This window comes from Equus caballus, chromosome 26 (genome assembly GCF_041296265.1).
Source record: "Equus caballus isolate H_3958 breed thoroughbred chromosome 26, TB-T2T, whole genome shotgun sequence".
Lineage (NCBI taxonomy): Eukaryota > Metazoa > Chordata > Mammalia > Perissodactyla > Equidae > Equus > Equus caballus.
This window is the reverse complement of record NC_091709.1, coordinates 43,246,499-43,270,164: the sequence shown is the minus strand read 5'-3', so window position 1 is coordinate 43,270,164 and position 23,666 is coordinate 43,246,499. Positions and strand designations below refer to the sequence as shown.

General features: G+C 40.4%; 1 protein-coding gene across 6 annotated transcripts in view; it reads left to right on the top strand.

Moving 5' to 3' along the window:
- Positions 1-23,666, top strand: part of DSCAM (DS cell adhesion molecule) — a 690,516-nt gene that overhangs the window by 281,052 nt on the left and 385,798 nt on the right. The gene's annotated exons all lie outside the window — the stretch shown is intronic.

The following is a 23,666-nucleotide window of genomic DNA, read 5'->3' as shown; positions in this document are numbered from 1 at the left end:
AAAAAAAAAAAACAAAAAAAGGAAATTTGGATTCTAAAGTAATTACGGCAGTATAGTATTGGCACAAAAACAGACACATAGATCAATGGAACAAAATAGAGAGCCCAGAAATAAACCCACATATATACGGTCAATTAATTTATGACAAAGGAACCAAGAACATACAATGGACAAAAGATAGTCTCTTCAATAAACGGTGTTGGAAAAACTAGACAGCCACCTGCAAAAGAATGAAACTCAACCACTGTCTTACACCATCTGTAAAAATTGCCTCAATGGACTAAAGACTTGAATGTAAGACCTGAAACCGTAAAACTCTTACAAGAGAACATAGACGGTAAGTTCCTTAGCATAGGTCTTGGAGATGATTTTTTGAATCTGACACCAAAAGCAAAAGCAACAAAAGCAAAAATAAATAAGTGGGACAACATGAAGCTAAAAAGCTTCTGCACAGCAAAGGAAACCATCAACAAAATGAAAAGGCAACCTACTGAATGGAAGAAAATATTTACAAATCATATATCTGATAAGGGGTTAATATCCAAAATATATAAAGAACTCATATAACTCCACAGTAGAAACAAACAATCCAATTAAAAAATGGGCAGAAGATCTGAACAGCCATTTTTCCAAGGAAAACACACAGATGGACGACAGGTACATGAAAAGATGCTTAACATTACTAATCATCAGGGAAATGCAAATCAAAACCACAATGAGATATCACCTTACACCTGTTAGAATGGCTATTATCAAAAAGACAAGAAATAACAATTCTTGGAGAAGATAAGAAGGAAAGTGAACACTTGTGCAATGTTGGTGGGAACGTAAATTGGTGCAGCCACTATGGAAAACAGTATGGAGTTTGCTCAAAAAATTAAAGATAGGAATACCATATGATCCAGCAGTTCCACTTCTGGGTATTTATCCTAGGAAAATGAAACTACTAACTCAAAAAGATATATGCACCCTCGTGTTCATGGCAGTATTATTTACAATAGCCAAGATATAGAAACAACCTAAGTGTCCCTCAATGGATGAATGGATAAAGAAGTTGTGGGATATATGTATATATATGTGGAATACTATTCAGCCGTAAAAAAGAATGAAATCTTGCTGTTTGCGACAGCATGGATAGATCTTGAGGGCTTTATGCCAAGTGAAATAAGTCAGACAGAGAAAGACAAATACTGTATAATCTCTCTTATATGTGGAAGTAGAACAAAACAAAACAAGCTCATAGATACAGAGAGCAGATTGGTGGAGGATGCAGGGGTGGGAGAAATGGGTGAAGGGAGTCAAAAGGTAAAAAAAATTTTGTCTTTTGTCAAGTCTTTCTGAGGTACTAATGCGTAGTTTCCCTGTTAGCAACATTAGTAATCATAATGAGAATTCTCATTGATTGAATATTTACTATGAGACAGACACTGTGCTAGGCACTTCACATGAATTATCTCCTTTGATCCTCATATGAACCCAAAGAGAGAGGTGCTAATTCTGTTCCCATTTAACAGATGAGAAAATTGGGGCACAGAGAAGGTGATTAACTTACTTCTGGACACATGGACAGTGAAGGGTCGAGCCACGGTGACCATAGTGTAATAGAACAGGCCTTGATTATCTCACTGATTCTGGGACCTCAGACGTCACCAACCTCTCTGGGATTCAGGGTTTCATTGTTGTTTGCTTATAAATGAGAACATCTAAAAACATGTAAGATTCCGGTTCCTAAAAAAAAAGAGAACTGAAGAGATTGCCAATCACACTCAGTCTTGACGGTCTGCTCGGCAGAGGCAGGAAACAGAACTAATGGTCATTTCATCCTTTCCCCCTGAACACTCAGGACAGGCTAGGCCTTAGGGGAGAGCGGAGTCCCTGGCCTCAGCCATTCCTGTGTGTTTGCAGAGGCTGGAGGGACTCCTCTGAAAGCTGGAGATGATGTGGATAAAAGCAATTCACAGATACCTACTTACTTAATAAAGTAGAATGTCTTTGGATTTCTTAGAATCTATGTGTGGATATCGATCTGTGTGTCCAAGGCCTATATCAGTTACTCTTATTGTTATTTAAAATAATAAATAAATACAGCAATAAATAAAGGCAACAATGTGTGTGGATCTGTTTGCAGAAAAAGCCAGTTGGATTTCTCAACACTGCAGGGCACTGCAGAGTCCCTCCCTCCACTCCTTTTCTCCCTGAAGCTGGTGTTTTTTTCCTCTCTGACCCATGCCTAGTCGCAGATAGAGATGGATTTTGACAGAACCAGGAAGAGTTGTTCCATTTCCATGGCAACGTCAATTCACATTCTGCAGGTATATCGGCAGCCACTTAGGCCACTGACTAAATGAAGACTCCTGAAGGTTCTGTGTATGGCAGTGCCTGGCCAAAAATAACTTGGCATGCCACTGATTCTCCCAGCCCCATGGAGAGAGGCATTAAACTGACGGGATGCCAACTGTCAGCTCCATTCCTGTCTTCTTGCTAAAGAGGAAAAAACAGGCACTGCAAATATTTGGGGGAGGGGAGCCAGCAGGGGTTGCTGCATTGTTTCCATGGTCTCCGAAAGAGCTGAATGGAACATGAAATACATTCTAACGTGCTCACCCCAGGGGCACCAGATAATTTGTATTTCAGTAGAAGTATTATAATTACATAGTTTAGAGTTAGAATTACTTAGCATTTGGGGAAGTAGTGATAAAACCAAGCAGTTATTAAAAAATTAATTTTAATAGAAGTCCATTTGGTGAGTCTTGCTTTTCTCTTGAAAAAAAATTTTTTTTGACAGTAGGGGGAGATAAAAGGAAAGCACAATTCAGTGATGCCATAATCAAGCTAAAATGATAATGGCCCTTATCATTGGGTGTTACCACCAGATGGTAAAAATCCAAACCAAAGGCACAAAGGCTGAGCATTTTTCAAAATAAATCAAGAGTTAGGGTAATGTTTGAGGGTTATCTGTGGGGAAAAAAGACAATTTCAGTATAATCATTTAAAAAATATATCATGTTCCCAAATACATGGGTCATAGCAACGTTATTGACATTAACCAAAATTGAGATCACTTCATATATTGTTCTAGACACATGAGATAAACAGTCATTAAACATGGTTTGAAGAATAATTTTCAGAATCAGTGCACAGTGTCTATATGTGTACCAGGTTGGAAGATCTCCTGGGAGCTCCTGGGTATCTGGGAATAAGGAAAACAAATCTTTGCCCTCTCGAAGTTTTCTCTCTGTTTAGTTGTTTGGAATAAAGAGTCAGAAAGAATGTTTCTGATTAAGGAAAAGTATTTTTACCTTCAATTCGACTTTTATGACACTACCATTTGTAAGTTATCAAATTCAAAGACCGTCATGGTCTCTTCGAGAATCGATCGAAGATAATGTTAAAGTATTTAGGGGCAAAGGGGCCTCATGTGTGCAACTTAGTCTCAAATTGTTGAGTAGCAGCAGGAACAATAATTACAGTTATTAGAGAGAGAAAAAGAGAACAGAACGTGATGGGGAAAAAGTGGCAAATTGTTATCAAGTGGCGAGGCCAAGTGAAAGGTACACTGTGGCTGATTGTACTATTTTTGTAACTGTCCCTTAGGTTTGGATTTTTTTTCAAAATTGTAACTTAAAAATTAATGGAGAATACAGCCTTTGATGAAACGCTGATTTTCAAATTTTCAGATGCAAAGTTAAGAAACCATTGCTTTAGAAATGATCCTACTTCAAAAACTTTGATACATCTAGGAAAGGCTCTGTCCTATTTCAGAATAGCAGCAGAGTAGTTTCCACTATATTCCGAGAACTAGAGAAGTGATGAACTTGTAAATATTGAAGTTCCAGATTTTAAGAAAGGCTAGCAACTCATTCTTTAAGGAAAGATAAAATTAAATTATGCATGCCGCCTCTTCTTCTTGAAAACAATATTTCATGCTCTTTTCCCTCTTCCTGCCCAGACCACACTTGCCTTGCCACTGTTTTGGGATCAAACGATCAGGTGACCTACTCAACATCTTTATATCTAAATCAGAGCTGTTCCCTTCAGAAGCTTCATTGAGAAGAATACCAGGGTTTGATAAAATCTCTCGATAAACCTGTGTTAGTAATGGTTTAATAGCCACAATTATCCAGCAAACATCACACATTTATATCACATTTACTAGTACAAGAGAGAAAACAAGGAATGAAAGCACATTGTTCTACAGGGTCCATTTGTCCGTGCTGTTACTATGCCCCATAAAGAAAAAGAACTGCTTTCATATTTAAATGAATGTCAGTAATTTTCATCTTATTTACACCCTTATTTATTGCCACAGAGCATTCGAATATTCATCGATGCAACCTGGGGTGTCTGACTGTTGTTTATTGAAATCTCTATCGGTTTTATGCAACATCAAGAGGGAAAACAAAGATCCAGAGGTGCCTTGGTTTATTTTGCATAGGAAGATCGCTCTTCTATTGTGATGTGTGGAGATGGAGCCTGGGGCATCTTCTAACTAATCTAGAGTTCTAACACGGAGCTGTGTTTAAGAGGAATAAGTATGAAGGAGTAAAATTAATCAGACAACCTTGTTTGTTTTCTCCAGGATGATAAGGCATTGCATGGCTTCCTGGCTCAATGACAGCATAGAGGAGGAGAAAAAGTGATTCAGAAATTATAAATAGAGCGTGCAGGACCCAGCTGACAGATCTGAAATAACTCTTTGGGAACAAGGAGTATGGTTTACCATATTTGTTGGATTTTCTTTGTACTTGCCACTGTTTCTCTTAAATTATTTCAGGAGGTGCTTTCATTTTTTTGAAAGGAAATTTTTGAAGAATAATGTGTGCCTACTAGTTCATGCCCAGCTGATGCCTGTCTCTGCATCCACGAATGGCCTCGGCTTTTCCATGTGGATTCCATACACAGTCTATCACTGCATTGTTTACCTGGCAGCTTGAGGCCAAAGCCTCAAGCATTCACGAAGTGCCTTTCTGCTGCTTCTTCCGATCTGATCAGGTTCCTAGAAAACAGTTGAACTATTTCCAACTGCACTTAGGTTTTCTTCATTGTTACATACATTTTCTGATTCTTAAATTCTCCTTCTAAATGTTATTTTTCTTGTATTCTCTCCATTTATTCAACACCCATAAACATGTTTTTGTTTTTGAATTTTTGTTTGTTCCTAAAATGGATTTTAAGCTCTTAACCACTGTGGTTCCTGCACTCGGACATAAATAGCATGCAAATATGCTTTTAGATGGTAATTTCCCTCCTATCTTGACAAGATACCCTGAAGCGCCCCACCTGTTTCTGTCCAGGGGAAAATTGCATCTCCTTAGAGACCATGAGTGACCTAGTGAGAAGTCATCGCTGTGTCCTGCTGTGACCTGTGTTCTTTGTGGTGGCGAATGACACTCTGCACAGGGTGAAACTTAGTGGTGTTCATGGAAGGGAGGAGAAGATAAAAGGGGAAGGCGGGCTGAGTAGAGTAGGTAATAACAAAGGACAGAAGGATGCCAGGAGGGCAGAGAGAAATGAGAGAAAAAAGCAAGGGGTAGTGAAAAAAGGTTGAGGAGAAGAACATGAGAGCCCCATTTACGCCTCATTGAGACTTGCTGTTAGAGAGAAGTTTTGGAGGAAATAGGCAAACGATGATGGGACTGGAAGCATCTGTGGTCCCTTCTGTGCAGTTCTGAGACTGGCCATCAGGGACACAGTTGTGTTGTTAACAGCTCTAACGGAGGGCACTGCCCTTTGTGAACACGGGAGGTTAAAGCACATTACTCCCAAAGCATGTAACCATAAAGTGGTATAAATTCACTAGAAAAATATCAAATATGCAGTAAAAGTTAAAGATCACATGCAAAGGTACAAATTGAGAAGTCGACAACTATTTCTGTTACTGATTAACCACGTAGTCAAGCTGATGCTACCCAAATAACATCCAATTATAGGAACCCTTCTGAGATCTACTTGCTCTTGACCATAGATGGGGATGGAATAATGCAACGTGAAGAAAGTTTCACACTCTCCTCTCCCGCTTCTCCTGCAACATATGAAGATGGTGAAATTCCACTGTTTCTGACAGTTGAGATTCCAGAACATCACAAGATGCCCATTATTTCCAAAGTTTGAAGTGATAGGTGTAAAACTTAGAAAATATGGCTGTCTCCTCTCTGTTGTATTCCCAGTGTGCAGTGGAATGACTACATCGAGGAGGTGTTAAATTACTATTTGTGAAATCCTAGGATGTGAAGGAAAATAGACACAATCAGCTTTGTGAGTGAGAAAGAACAGGGCTCGTTCAGGGTTGAATGGACAAATGAATTTCTTCTCATTAGAGATCACTGATGGAGTTTCACTGGCTGAAGATCATTATCGGGTTGATTCCTCCGCTCAAACACACTTACCCTCTTCTTGCAAAACTGTGCAGCCTGTCTCCTGCTTTGTTCTCATTCTAGAGAACGTCTTTGTGTTTGCAAGTCTTCCTCAGAAAAAAGACCTCCAATCTGATACCTTTTAGGTTGGTGAAAAGGCAGCTGCTGCATGGTCAGAGGTGCAAAGTTCTTGTTTTGGTGGAAGTGCAGGATCATAACTTTATTCAGTAAGAACCATAAAATTCACAGACTCATGGAATGTTTGAATGGAAAGGGGCATTAGTGACCTCATTTTGGTTCAATCCTTTCCATCCTGTTTAGTTGAAGAAGCCTTTTCTTTGAAGAAGTAGTAAAGTGGCTCCACCAAGGTCATGCTCACGTTGATTATTTTTGTTATTAAGTAACAGGCATAGAATTTATAATATTTCTTTTCCAATGGGAGCTCTTCTATGTTATTCTAATAAGGAAATGTATGGAATAGCTTACCTTAAGCTTAATTCTTTGCATTTTTAATGATGTCATATGTGAATGTATTTTTTACATCACTCCTCATCGGCTGCGTTTTCTTGGGAGCTATTCTGAAATTTCTCCCCATTTCCTTATCTGTAAAATGAATATGATGATATCTGTTCTGCTCTCCTCTCCTCTCTCAAGAGTAGCTGAGAACATGTGAAAGCACTTTGTGAACTGTGAAGCAATATACCGTGAACAGAATTACACTAATTCATAGAATTTTCTTGTCCTTCCAAATAAATCGAACTTTTATTATTAACCCATATATACACAATACAATTCTGATACATTTTTTAAAAAGATGAGGATTTTGTGCAATTTTTGAACTATACAGCAAACATGACTTGATTTTCTCCAATTTTTTGCTTTTATTCTCATATGTAAATAAGCATGACACTGATATCTTGAACAACTTATTATTTTCAAATAAAGATATTTTAATTCCTAAAAGGAGGATTTATTAGAATACAATGGCCAGTAAAGTCAGACTATGCAGATAGAATCTTAGTAGTAAAAATATTAGCTCTGCTCAAATTAATAAATTCTCCCCTCAATTTGATCACCTTTTATTGAAGTATAGCCCATGAAGAGTTTATTTCCATATAAGAGTTAACTATAATCACTGGTGATTGTACAGTAATTTTTTTGTTATTTATTTGAAATGTTCAGGAGGGCAGTTTTAGACTCTTTCAGAAAAAAAAAATCTCCCAGCATTACTTAGAAAATTCACTTTCTATTCTGGTTTTGTTTTGCTTCACAATGCACGTATGAAATTTTTATAATTTCGCCAAGTGTGAAGACATTGTGCTTGGGCCTTATTCCTGCTTTTTAATGTGATTCTACATGATTTTTTCACAGAAGCTTCACCAGCTGGTTACTGTATATGAAATGCTGCTTATTGACCAGGTCCCTGTCTGTGTGTGGTCTTCCTTGTCAATCTGACCCGCGGCATTATTGGCATTTGCCATCGGGGTGAGCTTGCACAGGCCCCCTGGGAAGTCAGGGACAGGCTCCTGGCTCTGAGTGAGCTGCTATATAAAGACAGTGGCGTGTGTGTAAATACGATGCTGTGCTTGTCTGTAAGTCAAATAGAAGAGCTGTGCGTTTTGATGATGAATAAGACTATTTTCTAAAATCAGACCCTGGTATTTAACGATTGTTGCTGTTATTTTAATGAAGAAAGTCTATTTTCAAATCAAAGTCTAAATTCTCTAATAATATGCTTTATATTTGTGGGTAATGTTTTAGTAAAGTAGGGCAAAACATATTTTTTCCTCCTTTGATTACCACCAGATCAATATCTTCCATGTTATATTTGAGGTTAATATTTTAGTAACACAACAGACAAAAGATATATTTTTTCCTCCCAGATACCCAGCATTTCCTTTGCCGGATACACAGAGTGGACATTCTGATGAGCAGACACGGTGGAGAGACGTAAGGAGGGTACTGCTAACTCTTCCTAATGTGCTGCTTGTAGTCCGTAACTATCCTCGAACTCAGTTTACCACTTCATATTTGAATGAAGCAGACAATGTTCGAACAACTTTGTTTTTCTAGTTAAGTGAGATGGAGCGAACAAGTGGTTCAACAACCTTGAATATTTTTCATCTTTCCTCTTTGAAGTCAGTGGGTCAGCAGCTCCCGGTGGCATTTTTCATGTGTCTCAGGGAAGCTGTGGGCAGTAGCAGGTTCTGGAAAATGCCATCAAACCTTCCAACTGAAGATCCAATTAGCTGGAGTACTCATTCTTTATTGCTTGTCTGAAAAACAGATGTGATGGATGTCATCACCAGCCCAGCAAACACCAGCGTGGCGGTGGAGATCAGTGGTGAGGAAGCCTTGACAACGTTCATTTGTCTTTGAGATTAACCGGGTAGCTATAGAATTGTTACATATTTTTGAAATGTAAGCATGCAGTGCATTAGTAACAAAGCTTCCTCAGAAATCTGTAAAAATCTCAAAAGAAGCACAAGTTAGTTCGAGTGTCGTATTCAATTTTTACTTGACTGTGGATAACGTATCTTGTTTTTTTAGTTGTTCTTTGCATCATTTTAAACATCTTCCTGAATGAAAAAGAGCCAAATATAGCTACCTTGCTGTTTTCAAAGATTGATGCTTTGATTAATAGAGTTATTGGTGAAGTGTTAAAAGTCAAGAATGCTGTTATCACCGTGTGCACGGGGACTGGATGCGGGAAGCGTAGCGGGATTTTAAATGAGGAGCGCCGTGCATCACAGTCATTAAGCAACTCCCTGAGTGATCTTAAGTGATGAGCTCAGCTCCCCGAAGAGCAATCTAATCAGCATATTTGAAGCTGGAAGGTTGTGACAGCCACCTCATGCCTTAGCAACAGCCTGTTCTCTTAGTAACGTCAAAGTCCCCGTAAACAGGTGGGAAATTAAGGGGTTCCAAGTCTTCATCTAGAGAAGACAACTCGTGACAGCGCTTGCCATTTAGAGGTATCCTCTGAAAGTCCAGGAGGCAGAGTTTAAGGAAGTAGCACCCTGCCGTAAAAGGATGAGGAAGGTGTGAGAAATAGAATTTTTCAGAGAATTTACCAGACTTTTTCTCAGACAGTTATGAGTGAATTATAGGCATCTCTAGACTTTCCTATTCTTATGAAATAGTAAGCAAACCAGTGAAAAATAACTGGAAGAAAGTTTTAGTATGTGAGAATACTTATCCACACGGAAATAGCTCTGTCCTCTCTGTGTACCTTTGCAGGGTAAGATGGCCCAACAGGGGGATTTTAAAACTGTGCTGAATTTCTGACAGTTTCTAGGCACTTCCGCTAGATCTTTCTGTTTTAAAGTAACAGGGACTTTTTCTGATAATAAAACATGTTTCCTTTGGAGAGTTTAAAAACTACAGAGAAACACTGAGAAGAAAATAAGAAGCATTTACAGTTTTACCCTGAGAGATCATTTAATCAGGGACTCGGTTGTGCTGTTCCAAGAGGGGATTCCACATTCACATTGGCTGCAGCTCAGGGGTCTTGACCGTCTGCTCCCATTTGATGGTATGTGTCATTTGAGTCTTTCCCATACTCTCTCTAGTTTTCCTTTGCTTTGCAAAATTGGCGTCAAGTTGTATTGACGGTTTAAAGCTTGCTTGTAGTCTGTGTAGCTTCGTGTAAAGCCTGCTGCCCGTCGCGTGCCACACCGCAGACTCTGTTGGCAGTGAGAAGTGGACTGTTCTCCTGCGGGAGAGTTGAGGCGGGAAGAAGTGCTGGAACATGGAGACGGAACAATGGAGAACCGCGGACGCAGAGCTGCATCAGGGAAGGAGTTAGGGTTAACCCAGCTCTGTGTCCTTCTGGCCATCACCATGGCCGTGACCTGAGTCCTGATGTCCAGCTGGCCTAGGAATGAGTCCCCATCCCTGGTACAGACCTGGTATTGGGGGATGAGCAAAGCCTCTCTCATTTTACCCTCTCCTCCTCTCTCCTCCTCTCCTCCCCTCTTCTCCCCTTCTCCATTCTCTCTTCTTCTGTTTCCTCTCCTCACTGTTCCAGTCACAGGACACATGAGCTTCTAGGGCTGGCCAGACGGAACAGTGAGGGTAAGAGGTCTGTGTCCCATGGGATGATTCTGCTAGACACTGTTAAGAGCTGCTGATGAGAAACTCTAGAGCTGTTACAGAATATCCAACAGCACCTTTCCTTTGAAAGCCTGGGAGAAAATTTCTATCACTTAGTAAATGAGTGGCAGTGATAAACTACAGTGATAATCAATCCACAACGGCAATAAATCAGTGTTGAATTCAGAGTTGAATTTTAGTGTATCGACTAGGGTTCCAAGTTACACAGTGAACATGCCATCCAGCTTTTTCAAAAACAAACAGAACTAGATCTCAACCTTCGTGACTTGAAAAATCCAGAGAAAATGGAATCCTGATTACACCCTTCAATTAAAGAGACGGATCATCAATGACTTAAAGATTTTGGTTACGGAACTTCTGTGTATTTTTGTTTGAGGGTTCTCATAGCTACCTGAGAAAGGTAACAGACTGAAATGGCAATGGGTATGGATAGTGTGGTCAGCATCTGACAGCTCCTCGAGAGCGTTAGCGTCTGCTCTCTGGCTTATTCTGGCTACTAAAGCCAGTGAGAGAATTGTGCCACTCTTGTTGTAAATGCATGTTAATAAAGTCTTTGATAATGTGAGAAAGCTGGCGATGGATGTGACTGGAGTTTATTTTTCAAAAATATTTTTCTACTCTGGTCAGATGCATTAGTAAGAGGGGAAAACTTTGTGGGCTCCTATTACTACTAATTTTTTCTTGGTCTAATCATATCAGGTGGCAAGGAGACACAATGTGATGTAACAAGGCGAAGGGTGGATCCTCAGCTCAGTGGAGGATGGAGCACTCTTTGACTTCAGCTCTACAACTCAGCAGCGGTGTGGCCTTTGGCAAATCTCTCTCCGAGACCCTAGTTTCCTCATCTTTTATCGATGACCTAATAGATCCTCTTATTGTGGAAGGTTTTGGGAAGTAGGAATTAAAGGAAATACATGGAAGTGCGTTTGTGGTGGATGCTTCATTTGAGGAAGCAATGGTCATTGTTGTCAGCTTCATTGTCTGGAATCAGGGGTTCTTAACCTATTGAGTGCTGTGGAGCTCTTTGGCAATTTGAGGAAGCCAATGGAACTCTCCTCAAGATAGTGTTTCTAAATGCATAAAGAGAATTCATAGTGTTATAAAGGGAGTCATTTATCAAATTTGTATTAATATATATGATTGGCAGAATAGTGACTCCCAAAGATGTCCATGTCCTAACCCCCAAAACCTGTGAAAGTGTTATGTTATGTGGCAAGGGGGAATTAAGGTTGCCGATGGAATGAAGGTTGCTAGTCAGCTGACCTTGATATGAGGCGATTTCCTGGCTATCTGTGACTATTGCAATTTTGCTGAGTCAAAGAATCCCTTTTATTCTGAGTGACGGTCATTGTTGAATCTTTGTTAATTTAAATACTCCAGTGTGACATTAAAATCTATTTTAAGAGATGATTTTTCAAAATCTCATTTCCTAGAACCATAGAAACATAACTGAGTTGACATCTAATTGGTATAACTTACTGCTCTGAAATTACAACTCTTGTTTCTTGGTGGCATGTTTATTGGGAGGCAAAAATGTGCTAATTGTGTTCAAAAGTAGCAATAGGATTTTTCACATTCTGCTTGCTGTAGACCTCTACTTTCAATAGAAGGAGAAAAGTTTCGTGAAAGATTTAAAAGTAGTCATTGTTTGATAACCCTCATTCGCTCAGTACTGGAAGACTGTTAATGTGGCCAGGCAGAGGAGTCAAGTGTCATTTGTACCCCTGATGATGAACAGAAGCTGAAATATCACGGAAGCCAGAACATGGAGCACAGTCGCTGAACGCTTCTTCCAGACCAGGTCTTGAGTATTCACTTATGGTGAAATACCTGACCCCTTCAATAAAAATGCAGGAATGTGCAGACAATGAGCGTCGGGCTAAGTTTTTACCCCTAAAATAAAAGATGAGTTAGCTCAAGAATGACTGAGACTTTTCCGACGATTGCTTGTTTATCACTAATGAATGTTCAGGGATCTCAAAAAGGCCTTCTTTATAATGCAGTGCCAGCAGATGGGTTTCTGCTCTCTTATAGGCAGTTAGCTCAAACTTCCATTCCTTTTTTCCTGTATGTTTTGACCTAAGACTGGCAAAAGTTCAACAATTATAGATGCTTTACGATTGCATAGATAAGATAAGTTGAAAACCTTAGGCTGTGTGGTTGCAGTGTATTTTGGACATGTGGTAAATTGTTAATGTTGAACTTGAGGAAGCCTAGGTGATGGGCACCAGTGAGGCTCATCTTCGTCTTTGAACTTGGCTACCATTTCTCAGAACCATCTGGTTCATTGAGTCTGGGTGAAAATGGACTTGATCTGTGTTGTGGGTTGAATTATGCAACGTCCCCAAATTTATCTAAGTCCTAACTCTCAGTACCTCAGAAAGTGACCTTATTTGGAGATAGGGTCATTGCATATGTAATTAGTTAAGATGAGGCCATCCTGGAGTAGGGTGGGCCTCTAATCCTATATGACTGGTGTCCTGATAAAAAGGGAATTTGGACACAGACGCCCATACACACACACACAGGGAGAACACCATGTCAAGACTGGTTCTGCTTCCACAAGCCAAGGAACTATCAGCAGCTAAGAGAGAGGCCTGGAACAGATCCTTCCCCAGCACCTCCAGAAGGACCGTGGCCCTGCTGACACCTTGATCTCTGACTTCTAGCCTCCAAACTGTGGTTGAAGTCACTCAGTTTGCAGTACTTTGTTATGGCATTCCTTGCAAACTAATGTTGCCCCCTTTACCATGCGCCCGTGAAATGCAACCCACAGGAGCTCAGCCAGTTCAGACACAGGCATATTATCCTACAGAAATCAAGAGGGTATGGCATCTTTTGCAATAGCTAATTCTAACATCGTTGTTAGTTAATTAGCTTGTCTGGGTCTCAAGTTTTACTCATCTGCTAATTGAGAAGGTTTAATTTTTTTCCCAAATCTTTCCTTTTGCCTAACCCTAAGGGCAAAATAACATAAAATCCCAGAGGGTTTGAGATTCGCTCAAAGCAGCCTGCTGCCAGCTTAAACCATCTGCGAAACCTATATTGTCTTGAAAACTCATGTGAATTTTTATTCTCTGCCACATTATATATATTTGGTTTAATATTAAATGTTATTTGAAACTGCTAGTCTTTATGAAATATTAAAGCATCAGTACAATGATCTATGCTTATACTGTGGATTCACATTACATGACACGTATTCACACACCTCAATTACGTGGACCTCTGTTTGAGTATGTGGGGCCATGTTGTCCTTTCCAGACATAACACCCTGGGCTCCTAAGGTTGTTTGTATATGGCTTACATCATTAAAGACCAGATTGTTTCTCTGTGCATAAGTCCCCCAAAAAACCTTGTGGATGCCAAAATGTACACTTCCAGAACGAGTTAATATAAAATTAAAATAACCAATCATTGAAACTATTTCACTAGATTGTATGAAAAATATATGTCTAAGTGATATATGTGTCTGCTGGGCAGCCCCCCAGTGGGGCACTTTGATCATGGTAAATTGCTTAAGGGATCCTTTTATTTTGTGTATGAGAACTGATGATATTTAGAAAAAAATGCATCAAATTAGATTCTGTAATCATATGCCACTACCTTCTCCACTGAAGTAATTTGTGACCAAGTCACTTAAAACCAGGGCCATCATGCACACAACCGCTGAGAGGGAGGCACTCCCCGTGGAGTTGGCATTGCCACTGGCCCTGCTTAAACCCCTTGGTATCAACTTGCCAAGTTTCCTCATCTGTGGAACTGGGAAAACAATCCATCATAGGTCTACTATGAAGACTATATAAGATAATATGTATCAAATCTTTCTAATAAATTGTAAAGGGCTGTATGAGTGTCAGGAATTACGATTTGCTGCATTTCTCAATAGACTCAAAAGGCATTGGTGGGACTACCAATGGGGCTGGTATGTGCACAGGACCAGTTTAGTTTATGGTGAACTTAAACTAGGAGGATGAGACACTGAGAACAAGATTCTGAAGGCTTCAATTAATGTAAACATTTTCAGGGGAAATAAGCGTAATCACTTGATAAGACTGATTTGGTTTAGTGACCTGTAGGTAAAGAGGTCAACAGATGTCAAATACACTTTTCAATATAGGGCAGTATGGCCAATCATCTTCCAAAGGATGCAGTGGGTTTGTATTGTTGAAGAACCAATAAGATCATCAACAAAACTCAAAAGGAATAATATGATACATTAAGAGTGAAATCAATAGAACAAAATGTTGGATGGAGTGGTTGCTCATCAACATGGTTAGACATTAGACTTTGATGATGATAGCACCCAACTCCAACCCACTTTGATTTTAGCTATTAAAGAAAAAAGAAAAGAAGAGAAGGAGAGGTCTAAGTCTCTTGATAATGTGGAGGTGAACTCCTCAAGTAATGGACACTTGCAAAGCCAGCTGGTGAATACAGCATACACATCTTTAGAGTAAATACGTGGTGTGATGTAACGGGGAGATGGAGACTTTATACTGATTAGTTAGGGGTCTCCATGTGCAAGGGACTGTACAGTAGACGCTAGCTCTATAGCAGTAGACAAAAAGCCAAAGACAACTCCCTGGCCTCATGGAACTTATATTCTAACAACAAAGGAGATAGACAAATAATTATCTATTAGGGAGGTGGTAATCAACGCCCAGAAGAAAAACAAAGTAGGGCAAAGGGTCTGGGAATGATGGAGGTGGTACCATCTTAAAGGGGCTGGTCAGGGAAGGCCATAAAAAATGAGGGGTCAAGGGAATGGACTCATGGAAATAGGGAGGAGTTCTGGCAGAGGGCAGAGCGGGTGCAGGAACCCTGCCACAGTTGTGTGCCTGGGAAATTCAGGACCCCTGAAGAGGTCAGTGTGGCTGGAGGAGAGCAGGTAAAGAAGACAAGGAGAGAAGAAGAGATGAGATCTGAGTGTTGGGGGGGCCAGGTCATGAAACCCCTTGAGGACTGACTCTGGGCTTTATTCTGAATGAGATGGGACTCAGTTGACGGGCCGCAAGAAGGTGAATGAGAGGGAGAAGCAGACGCTGTCTTTGTGTCCTTACATTATATCAGCCCCTCCCTCTCCACCCAGCCCAGCCATGGGGGCTCTTCTTTCGTAGCATCTCCCCCCCTGGACAAGGTGAGGACAGTGCTGGCACCATCAAAGCAGAGTTCCAAGAATGTTCGTGGTCTAATCCATCCCGAAGATTACTTTTCCTTCGTTAAACCCCTGGAATCCTTTAGCTGTGGAACCACGGTCTTGCTTGCTCTTGTACTGGTTTCTATAGATTCATGTTTATCTTTGCAAACATACTGAACATTTCTAAATGAGGGCTTATTTTTAAAATCCATATTTACCATTTGTACACAAGATACATAACGAAACTTCGTAACTGCCTTGCAACAGGACACGGGGCTTAATGCCTTTTTTAAGAAGTGTATTCTCATGAGAAAAGAGGCAATTCACGGATGACCTCAATGAGAATAAATTCAGTGCGTTCTCAATGGAGACACTCTTTATATATCACAATGAATAAAAATAGCGTAATTTTTAAAAAGGGAGGACCCAAGAATTAAATTGGAAAGAGAAGCAAAAATATGAAACTCACGGGATTACTATTAAATATAACATACTTGATGGAAACTCATCATTTGCCCTTGTCTTCTGGGACAGAAGTAATAACTTTATACAAAGAGATAGGGTTGTCCAATTAAATACAGGATGCCGGGTTAAATTTGAATTTCTAATAAACAATAAGTAATGTTAGTATCAGCATATCTAAAATATTGCTTGGGACATACTTACACTAAAATTTAAGTATTGTTTATTGGAAATTTAGATTTAACTGATGTCCCATATTTTTATTAGCTATATCTGGCAACCTTACAAAGAAGAGACTACTGACTCATTATCTCTAGGCTGTGAGAAGTGAGTAATTTTTGCAATAACAGTGAGAGGTTGTGGTTAGAATGCCTACAACTGCCGTTTTCCTTGACCTTGCTCTGTTTAAGAAGAGCAGCCTTGACACACACCTCCCATATGCTTCCTCAGGTCCACTCTTTCATCTGTCTCCACTCTGCCCTGGGCCCTGGGAGGATGGATGCATTAACGGGCTCCCTGCCCACCTGGCTTCCTATTGGGTTCAGCCAGTGGGAGGCTCCGGCAGCAGACTAGAGGGTAGGAAAAGAGTGCTGTCAGGGTATTGTTTTATTTCGCCAGCTCCTTCCTGCCAGGTTGCTGTGCCTCCTGTGGGCTCTGAAACCATTCCTTCCCATTAACCCTTTGGTCCTAGGGGAAGTAACAGCCTTGAGCTGCCATAAGCCCGTGGACACTGCGCTGATGTTGTAAATTGTCCCTTTATTAGGTTCTCCACAAATTACTGGGCTTGAAGGTGCCATCTTTTCCCTGTTGGAACCCTAATACAATAAAGAATAAGGGTTGATATCCAAGGTCAAGGGTACAATCTACAACCTTGAAAGCACAAATTGGGGCAAAAAAACGATTTGGAAAGAAAATGGGCAGAATTAGCATTCTGACTGTGCCATTCAGATGGTGAAGTCTTGATAGACGCTTAATTTCCCTAATAAAGTGGACATCTACTCCTGAAAGGTTCCTGGAAGAATGAATAGAAATAGGAGTCTTAATCAGCTGAAACAAATTAATAAATAAACCCACGTGAAAATATGGAATTTATCACTAAAATGTCCACATCCCCCATAGAACAAGACCATAAACCCTATATTTACAGAAAATGTATATTTAAGGAGACTTCTTCAGAAAGTTTAGACATCAGAATAGTTGGTAAGTGAAAAGGAAAAACTAATAAAGCAGTCACATCTTGTCTTGTCACGTTCTTTCCTGCAAGTTCGACCCCTTCCTGCTCCTGCTCAAGGTGCCGCTAGAGCTGTCTTCTCAAAGCTTGGTGCTCAGCACATGTCTCCAGATCAGACATTGGGTGACTCCTTTCTATGCATCTAGGATTTTCAAAAAATATTTGCTAAATTTAATTGCATTTCTGCTCCTTTTGACCCAATTGTCTTAGCTATGGTTAGGAAAGAAGCAATAGGGAAACAAAGTTAAATTCCCTAATTATTTCTCTAACCTTTCCCAGAGAATTAGCAGGCATGTTGAAGCATGGTCTATTCCACATAGTCAACGAACACCTTGCCAGCGGGTGGATTCTTAATTAAGACCTGGGATCGTTTATCTAGAGGCAGGCACAAATTGGAAGGTTTCTCGTTACTAACATCCCATAGGTAGTAGAGTTCTAGGGTTTTTGTTTGTTTTAATCTGAGTATCCCAGCAAGGTGGTAGAGGACAGGGAAGAACTCGGTGAGGAGGTTGGCTGTTCTTGTCAAAACTATTCAACCCTAGTACATTTTGTGGCTAGAATTTTATGTATTGTGAGTTAGGTATCCTCAGCAGCTGTCTACACATCTGACATACTGTGTTTTCCTCTATCGTGCTACATGACCACATAAATAAATATAATAATTGTCTTCTTAATCTTTTATAGTTCAGAAGTATTCATATGCTTATTTCAACGCAGTCTATTTTCTAGTTTAGGTCATTGTGGATGATTTCATTTAATACTGAGTTAATCTGTTTTTACTACGACCTAAGTTTTACAGGAATTATTGCCCAGCCTCCATGATGTTAGGCAAAGCTCCAACTCTCATGCTTGATAAGGAGTGGACTGCATATCATATTGTAATGAGAAACTCTCTTGTGTTCTAATTAATCTCCTCTCTTAGACAGCTTTGGACTTTAGACCCATTCTGTGGATTCTAAAATCCTATTTGAGAATTAAAGTAATGTTTATCTATTGTTCTTTAAATATTGGCTACCTTTTCTCATATATTGGTGATGGATGTATATATATAAAATATTATCCGTTTAAATATAATACAGGTATGGATAATCTTAAAGTGTAATTTCTTATAGATCTGCTTATAAATTCTGAACAATGGTAGGCAGGCATTTCTTGATAATCTCATTGACTTAACAGAAGTCAATCAGTTGCTACCCTTTTTCTTCCAGGCTTACAGAAATTGTGTCCCAAGTGCCCTTCTGTACAGGAAAGAGGAGTCAGGATCCTGTATCTTTGGAAGCCCTGCCATGGCCAGTCACTGTGCTCCAGGTCTTCACATACATGACTTTGTGTAGTCCTCACAGCAGTCTTGCAGAGTGGGTGGTGTTATCCCCCATCTTTGGATGAGCAAACTGAGGCCCAGTGAAGTAAAGTAAGTTTTCCAAGGTCTCTGAGCCAGTAATGGTGGGATCAGAACATTCATATGAAAAAGACAATAGAGATCCTTGTGATAACAACAGCTGATATTTCCTGCACACCCACTGTGAGGCAGACATTGTGCTGAGCATCTAGGCAACTGACTAGAAACCATGTTATTATCCCAATTTTACAGATGAGGAAATTGAGGCTAAGCAAGGTTAAGTCCTGGGCAGGATTCAAACCCCAGATTTCATGCCAAAGCCCACATTCTTGGCCTTATATTGTGCAGCCTACTATGTGCTCAGCGTTTATGAGTACAGTGGATGACACACCGAGGATATTCTCCTTTGGAAATCTAATTCTTCATATTTCACAATTGCAATGGTTTGAAAATTCATGGTGCTTCGACAGATCGTGTTAGCATTTCCTGATGTTAACTGGAAATGCAAGTTAGAGGAATAAGCTTCTGTTTAGTGGCACAAAGCTGTGCAAAGGCGAATGTATGTATACTGATTTTTATGGAAAGTAAACACACTAATTATCTTTAGATCTGAGTTTCTTGGAGCACATGTGTGCAATGTTGAATTTTTGTTGAGAGAAGAGCGACATATATAATAAATGCTAATTGTAGCAAATTTTGAAAGCATGGTTTGCACCGTTTATGTTTGTCAGTTATGGAGAATAAATGAGTTAAATGCTTGCTGGAGAATGACCAGTTGGAAGTACAGCGTTCCATCAATTTCTGTGTGTTCCCATGTAAAGGGAGTGATTGCCTTCTAATGAAAACCTTCACCGTTATCTTCTGGCCACTAGTTGCCCCACAGTCTAGATTTTGCTGTTGTGGTTCTCTCATTGACGTTTCTTGCAGTTCTTCTGTGGATTTGAGAAATCTGTGTTAAGCAATCTAACAGTGACTGCCTTGGGAACCCTGTACTGTGCAGGTTTGAGATGTCCTACCCTATGTAGGCGGTGAGGGGTCCCTCACAGGTCTCCTACAGCAGGGCTTGGAGGAAAAATACATCCTGCCATTAAAAGACACACAGTCAAAGGTAAGGGATCAGAACAGGCGGGACCCATCTGCTCTGGGAGGTGGGGTGAGAACAGAGCTTTATGGTCAATAATTTCCTTTCTTTTATTTTTATATAATTGGCCTTCGCTAACCTACTTTAGTATCCAAAGCAATACAAATACCAAGCAAGTCAATTTCTTAATTTAAATGGGACTTATCATCATTATGTATAATATATATCTAATAATATATTCATTATAAAGTAGACTATATCAAAGACTCTGAAGTTCTCGAATAATAATTCTTCTCTTAAAACATTGAAAAAACTTGATTTATTCAAAAGATATTTATTGAGTGCCTATGACACACCAGGCACTGTTCTAGGTATCTGGGATACTTGTGTGAAGAAAACAGACAGAAATCTTCCCTCGTGGGACTTCTGTTGGAAGGAATGCATACTTACATTAAACATAATAAATATGTGAATTATATGGTGTGTTAGAAGGCGTTAAGCACTGTGGATGAAAGAAACACATGGAGAGCAGAGAAACAAGGGTTGAGAATGATAAGATCGGGAATGGTAGTACTAAACAGGGGCAAAGTGGTAAACATGGGCCTCACTGAGAAAGTGGCATTTGAGGAAATGCATAAACAAAAGAGGTAGCTGGTGAAACCTGTTTGTGGGGAGAGCTTTTCAGGCAGAGCAAAGGCAATGTCTTATGGCAAGGGAGTGACTGGCTTGTTGCAGAAACAGCACAAAGGCCAGTATGGCGGCTGGGTTGAATGGATAGGGGACAGCAGAGTTGCAGGTAGCTCAAAGGGGAAAGGGGGAGGCAGGTCTCATAGGGTGTTGCAGCCCTGTAAGATCTCTGTGGCCTGGGGAGCCATTGCAGGAAGTTGAGAAGAGGATCTGACTTCTGTTGTAGGAACTGCAGTGGCTGCTGAGTTGAGAAAAGACAGCGGTTGTGCAGTGGGCGGTTGGGGTGTGTATGGGGGGTTGTTAACAGGCAATTTCAGGAGTCCTGCAGTGGATGACAATATGACAGTGACAGCAGTGGAGGTGGCCAGAAGGGAGCACGTTCTGGATATATCTTGCTGGTAGGAAGAACAGGATTTGTTGATGCTTGGATATGAGATATGGAAAAAGAGCAATTAACCATAACTCTCCAATGTTTTGGATCATTAACTGTCAAATATCAAATAGATTTTTCACTGGAAATTATTTATTCTTGAAAAGAGAATTACATTTGAAATGTACACATTCCTTTTAAATGTAATTTTTGACGTTAAATTGTATTTCCTTTTATGATATCATAAGATACTTAGGGAATTTAAAAGCGCTTAAAATATAGAGGCAGAGACTCACACATTTTACGAGCTGGTAAGCTTGTATATTTTACTCTCTTGCTTCATCAAGACATCTGAAAAGAAGAGAAAGCCAATATGAGTCATCTGTAGTTTAACAAGTGACCTCAGATCAATTTTAATTAATTCTTGTGGTTCTTTCGCCAGAGTTTGGCAATGTTCGAGAGAGTTGAAGGGGCATTTCGCACTAATAAAAGTCTGCAGAATCCCCGGTGACTACAAATCCTTATGCCAACACCGAATGCTAGTGTTCGTGCTACACGTAATGCGTTGAGCACGAGAAGGAAACCTCCCAGGACAGTGGCAAAAAGTGTAGTGTCGAGAAAAAAGCAAAGAAAGGAAATGAACAGCTGGTCCACATCCTACTGTGTGCCGGGAACTCCGCCTACACTAGTTCATTCACTCCAGCAGCCAGTCTGTGATGTGCAGGTGGGGTATCTTACTTCTCGTTTGGATATGGAGAATCCAGGCAGCGCTCTCTCAAGTCAGGAATGAGCTGGCAGGAAAGCAAGGGTGGGGCGGAGGAAGGAGGGGCCCCTGGACATCTCCGCCCCCCTCTTCCTTCCTCTTTACTCATCTTCACCTAGAACCTCCTGACCAGGAGCTGAGCGGTGTACCATCAGTGGGAAAGTAATATTGTTTAGATCCATGTTGTACAACTACACTCTGTAAACACGGTAGGTAAAAAATAAAAATGTCCAGACTCCAGTCTGGATCTAGAATTTTCTTTTAAATGAGCTACATTTGTCATGCACAGCCCTGTTCTTAGCAAATCAGACAGACCTATGAAATCTCACATGGTCTCCTGGCTGACACAATAAATCTTTTGTCTTTATTTCCATTTCCAACATTGAGGAGATGGAAGGAATTTTGTCTTTGTGAATATTTTATAGTTTCATTTTGTTTTTGCAAAAGCATAGATCTAGAGCATAGTGCCTATGGTTTTTGACTACCCAATTACACGTGAGTATAGCATAATGTCGTAAATCTCATAATAGTCTTGCCACATAGCTGGAAAATCTCTGAACTTTCTTTCAATTTCTGTGAATTCTCCTGAACATTTCTTTGTTGCCTTTTGGAGGGGAAATATCTAGGATTTAAATTGTGTCTGCTGGAAATGGTTCTGGAAATGAAACCAAGGGAGAATAAGCCATTTTATTAATCTTTGGGTGAGCTGTAGGAGTTGGAGCAGAAAACAATAAGTTAAAGTTTTCCTTTTTACTGTTCAAGCTACAATTGGGATAATTCTCCCTCCCTTCCAGGTTAGAGGTTTCCCAGCTCTTATCCTTGAAGGGAACTCTCATAGGAATGGCATCCTTAGTGGGATAATTTACCTTTACTGCCTTCTCCTTTGAGTGGATGACTTTCTTTTCTTGACATGCATGTGTTGTTTGGAACCCAAGGAGTCAGAAAAGGATAAAAAGCTTATTCCTCCCCCTAAAATGCAGTAGAGAGTCGAACTTCAGAGCTCAGGGGGTTTTTTCATTCAAACCATCAGACAGTCCGATGCTGAAAGAGAACCTCTGACATGGCTGAGACTTTAAATAGTAGTTAACAGAGACCAAAGTCCATCCTCCCATGTGCCCAGCATGGAGAGGAGCCATGATCTACACACAGACTTTTCAGAGCCTTTGGTCCCATTTCAGCTGCATCATCCCTCACTGTAGAAACAGAAGTGCAAGGAGTGGGGCCTTTGCTCTGGGTGCTGACTCTCTCAGCAAATTTTTGTGTTTATCTCCCAAAGGACAGCCAACCACTCTTACTGCTCTAGGTACAGAGGATGGAGAGGCGATCACTCTCATGGAGTTAATGATGATAGGTTCACTGAGGACTGATGCATAATAAGAGAAAAGTTTTGATTAATATAGAACTTTAATTCAACTGGGAATCAGCATCAGCATCACCTGGGAACTTGTTAGAAAGATAGAAACTTCCACCCCATCCCAGACTTCCTGAATCAGGTCTGTGTTTTAAGAAGATGCTCAGGCAAGTTGGATGTGCATTAGAGTTTGAGAAGCGCTGGTCCAGGCTGTACACAAAGGAGAGCGTATATGAGCATGAGTGTAATTTACTGGGAATAGCTTCTCCACTCGCTACAACTCCCATGCCCCCTATCTCAGTGAAAATAAAACCGTCTATGAATCCCGGGGCCAAAAGCCTGGACATCTTTCTTCTTCCCCTCACAGCAGCTTCTCACACAGTAGGTTCTCTCTAGAATGTGTCTAGAAGCTGCTCATCCTCACTGCCACCGCCCTGGTCCTCTCTCTCAGGTTACTAACTGCCGCACAGGCTTCTTTGCCTCCACTCTGGCTCCCTTCCACTGGCTTCCCTACCCTGCCATCATGCTGATTTTGCTAAAATTCAAATCTGTTCATGTTATCCCCCTGCTGAAAAGGCTTGAATGGCTAGGCATTGCTCTGGGGGTAAATCCACACTGCTTAGTGTGGCTTCCAACTCCCAAAGCATGTCATTCCAGTTGACCCCTCCAGCCTCACCTCTGCAACGCCCACATCTACTTGACATAGGATAGCAGTATGCTTTACCTGGTGAAGTCTTACAACTGCCTGGTATACTTATCCTCCACCTGTAAAC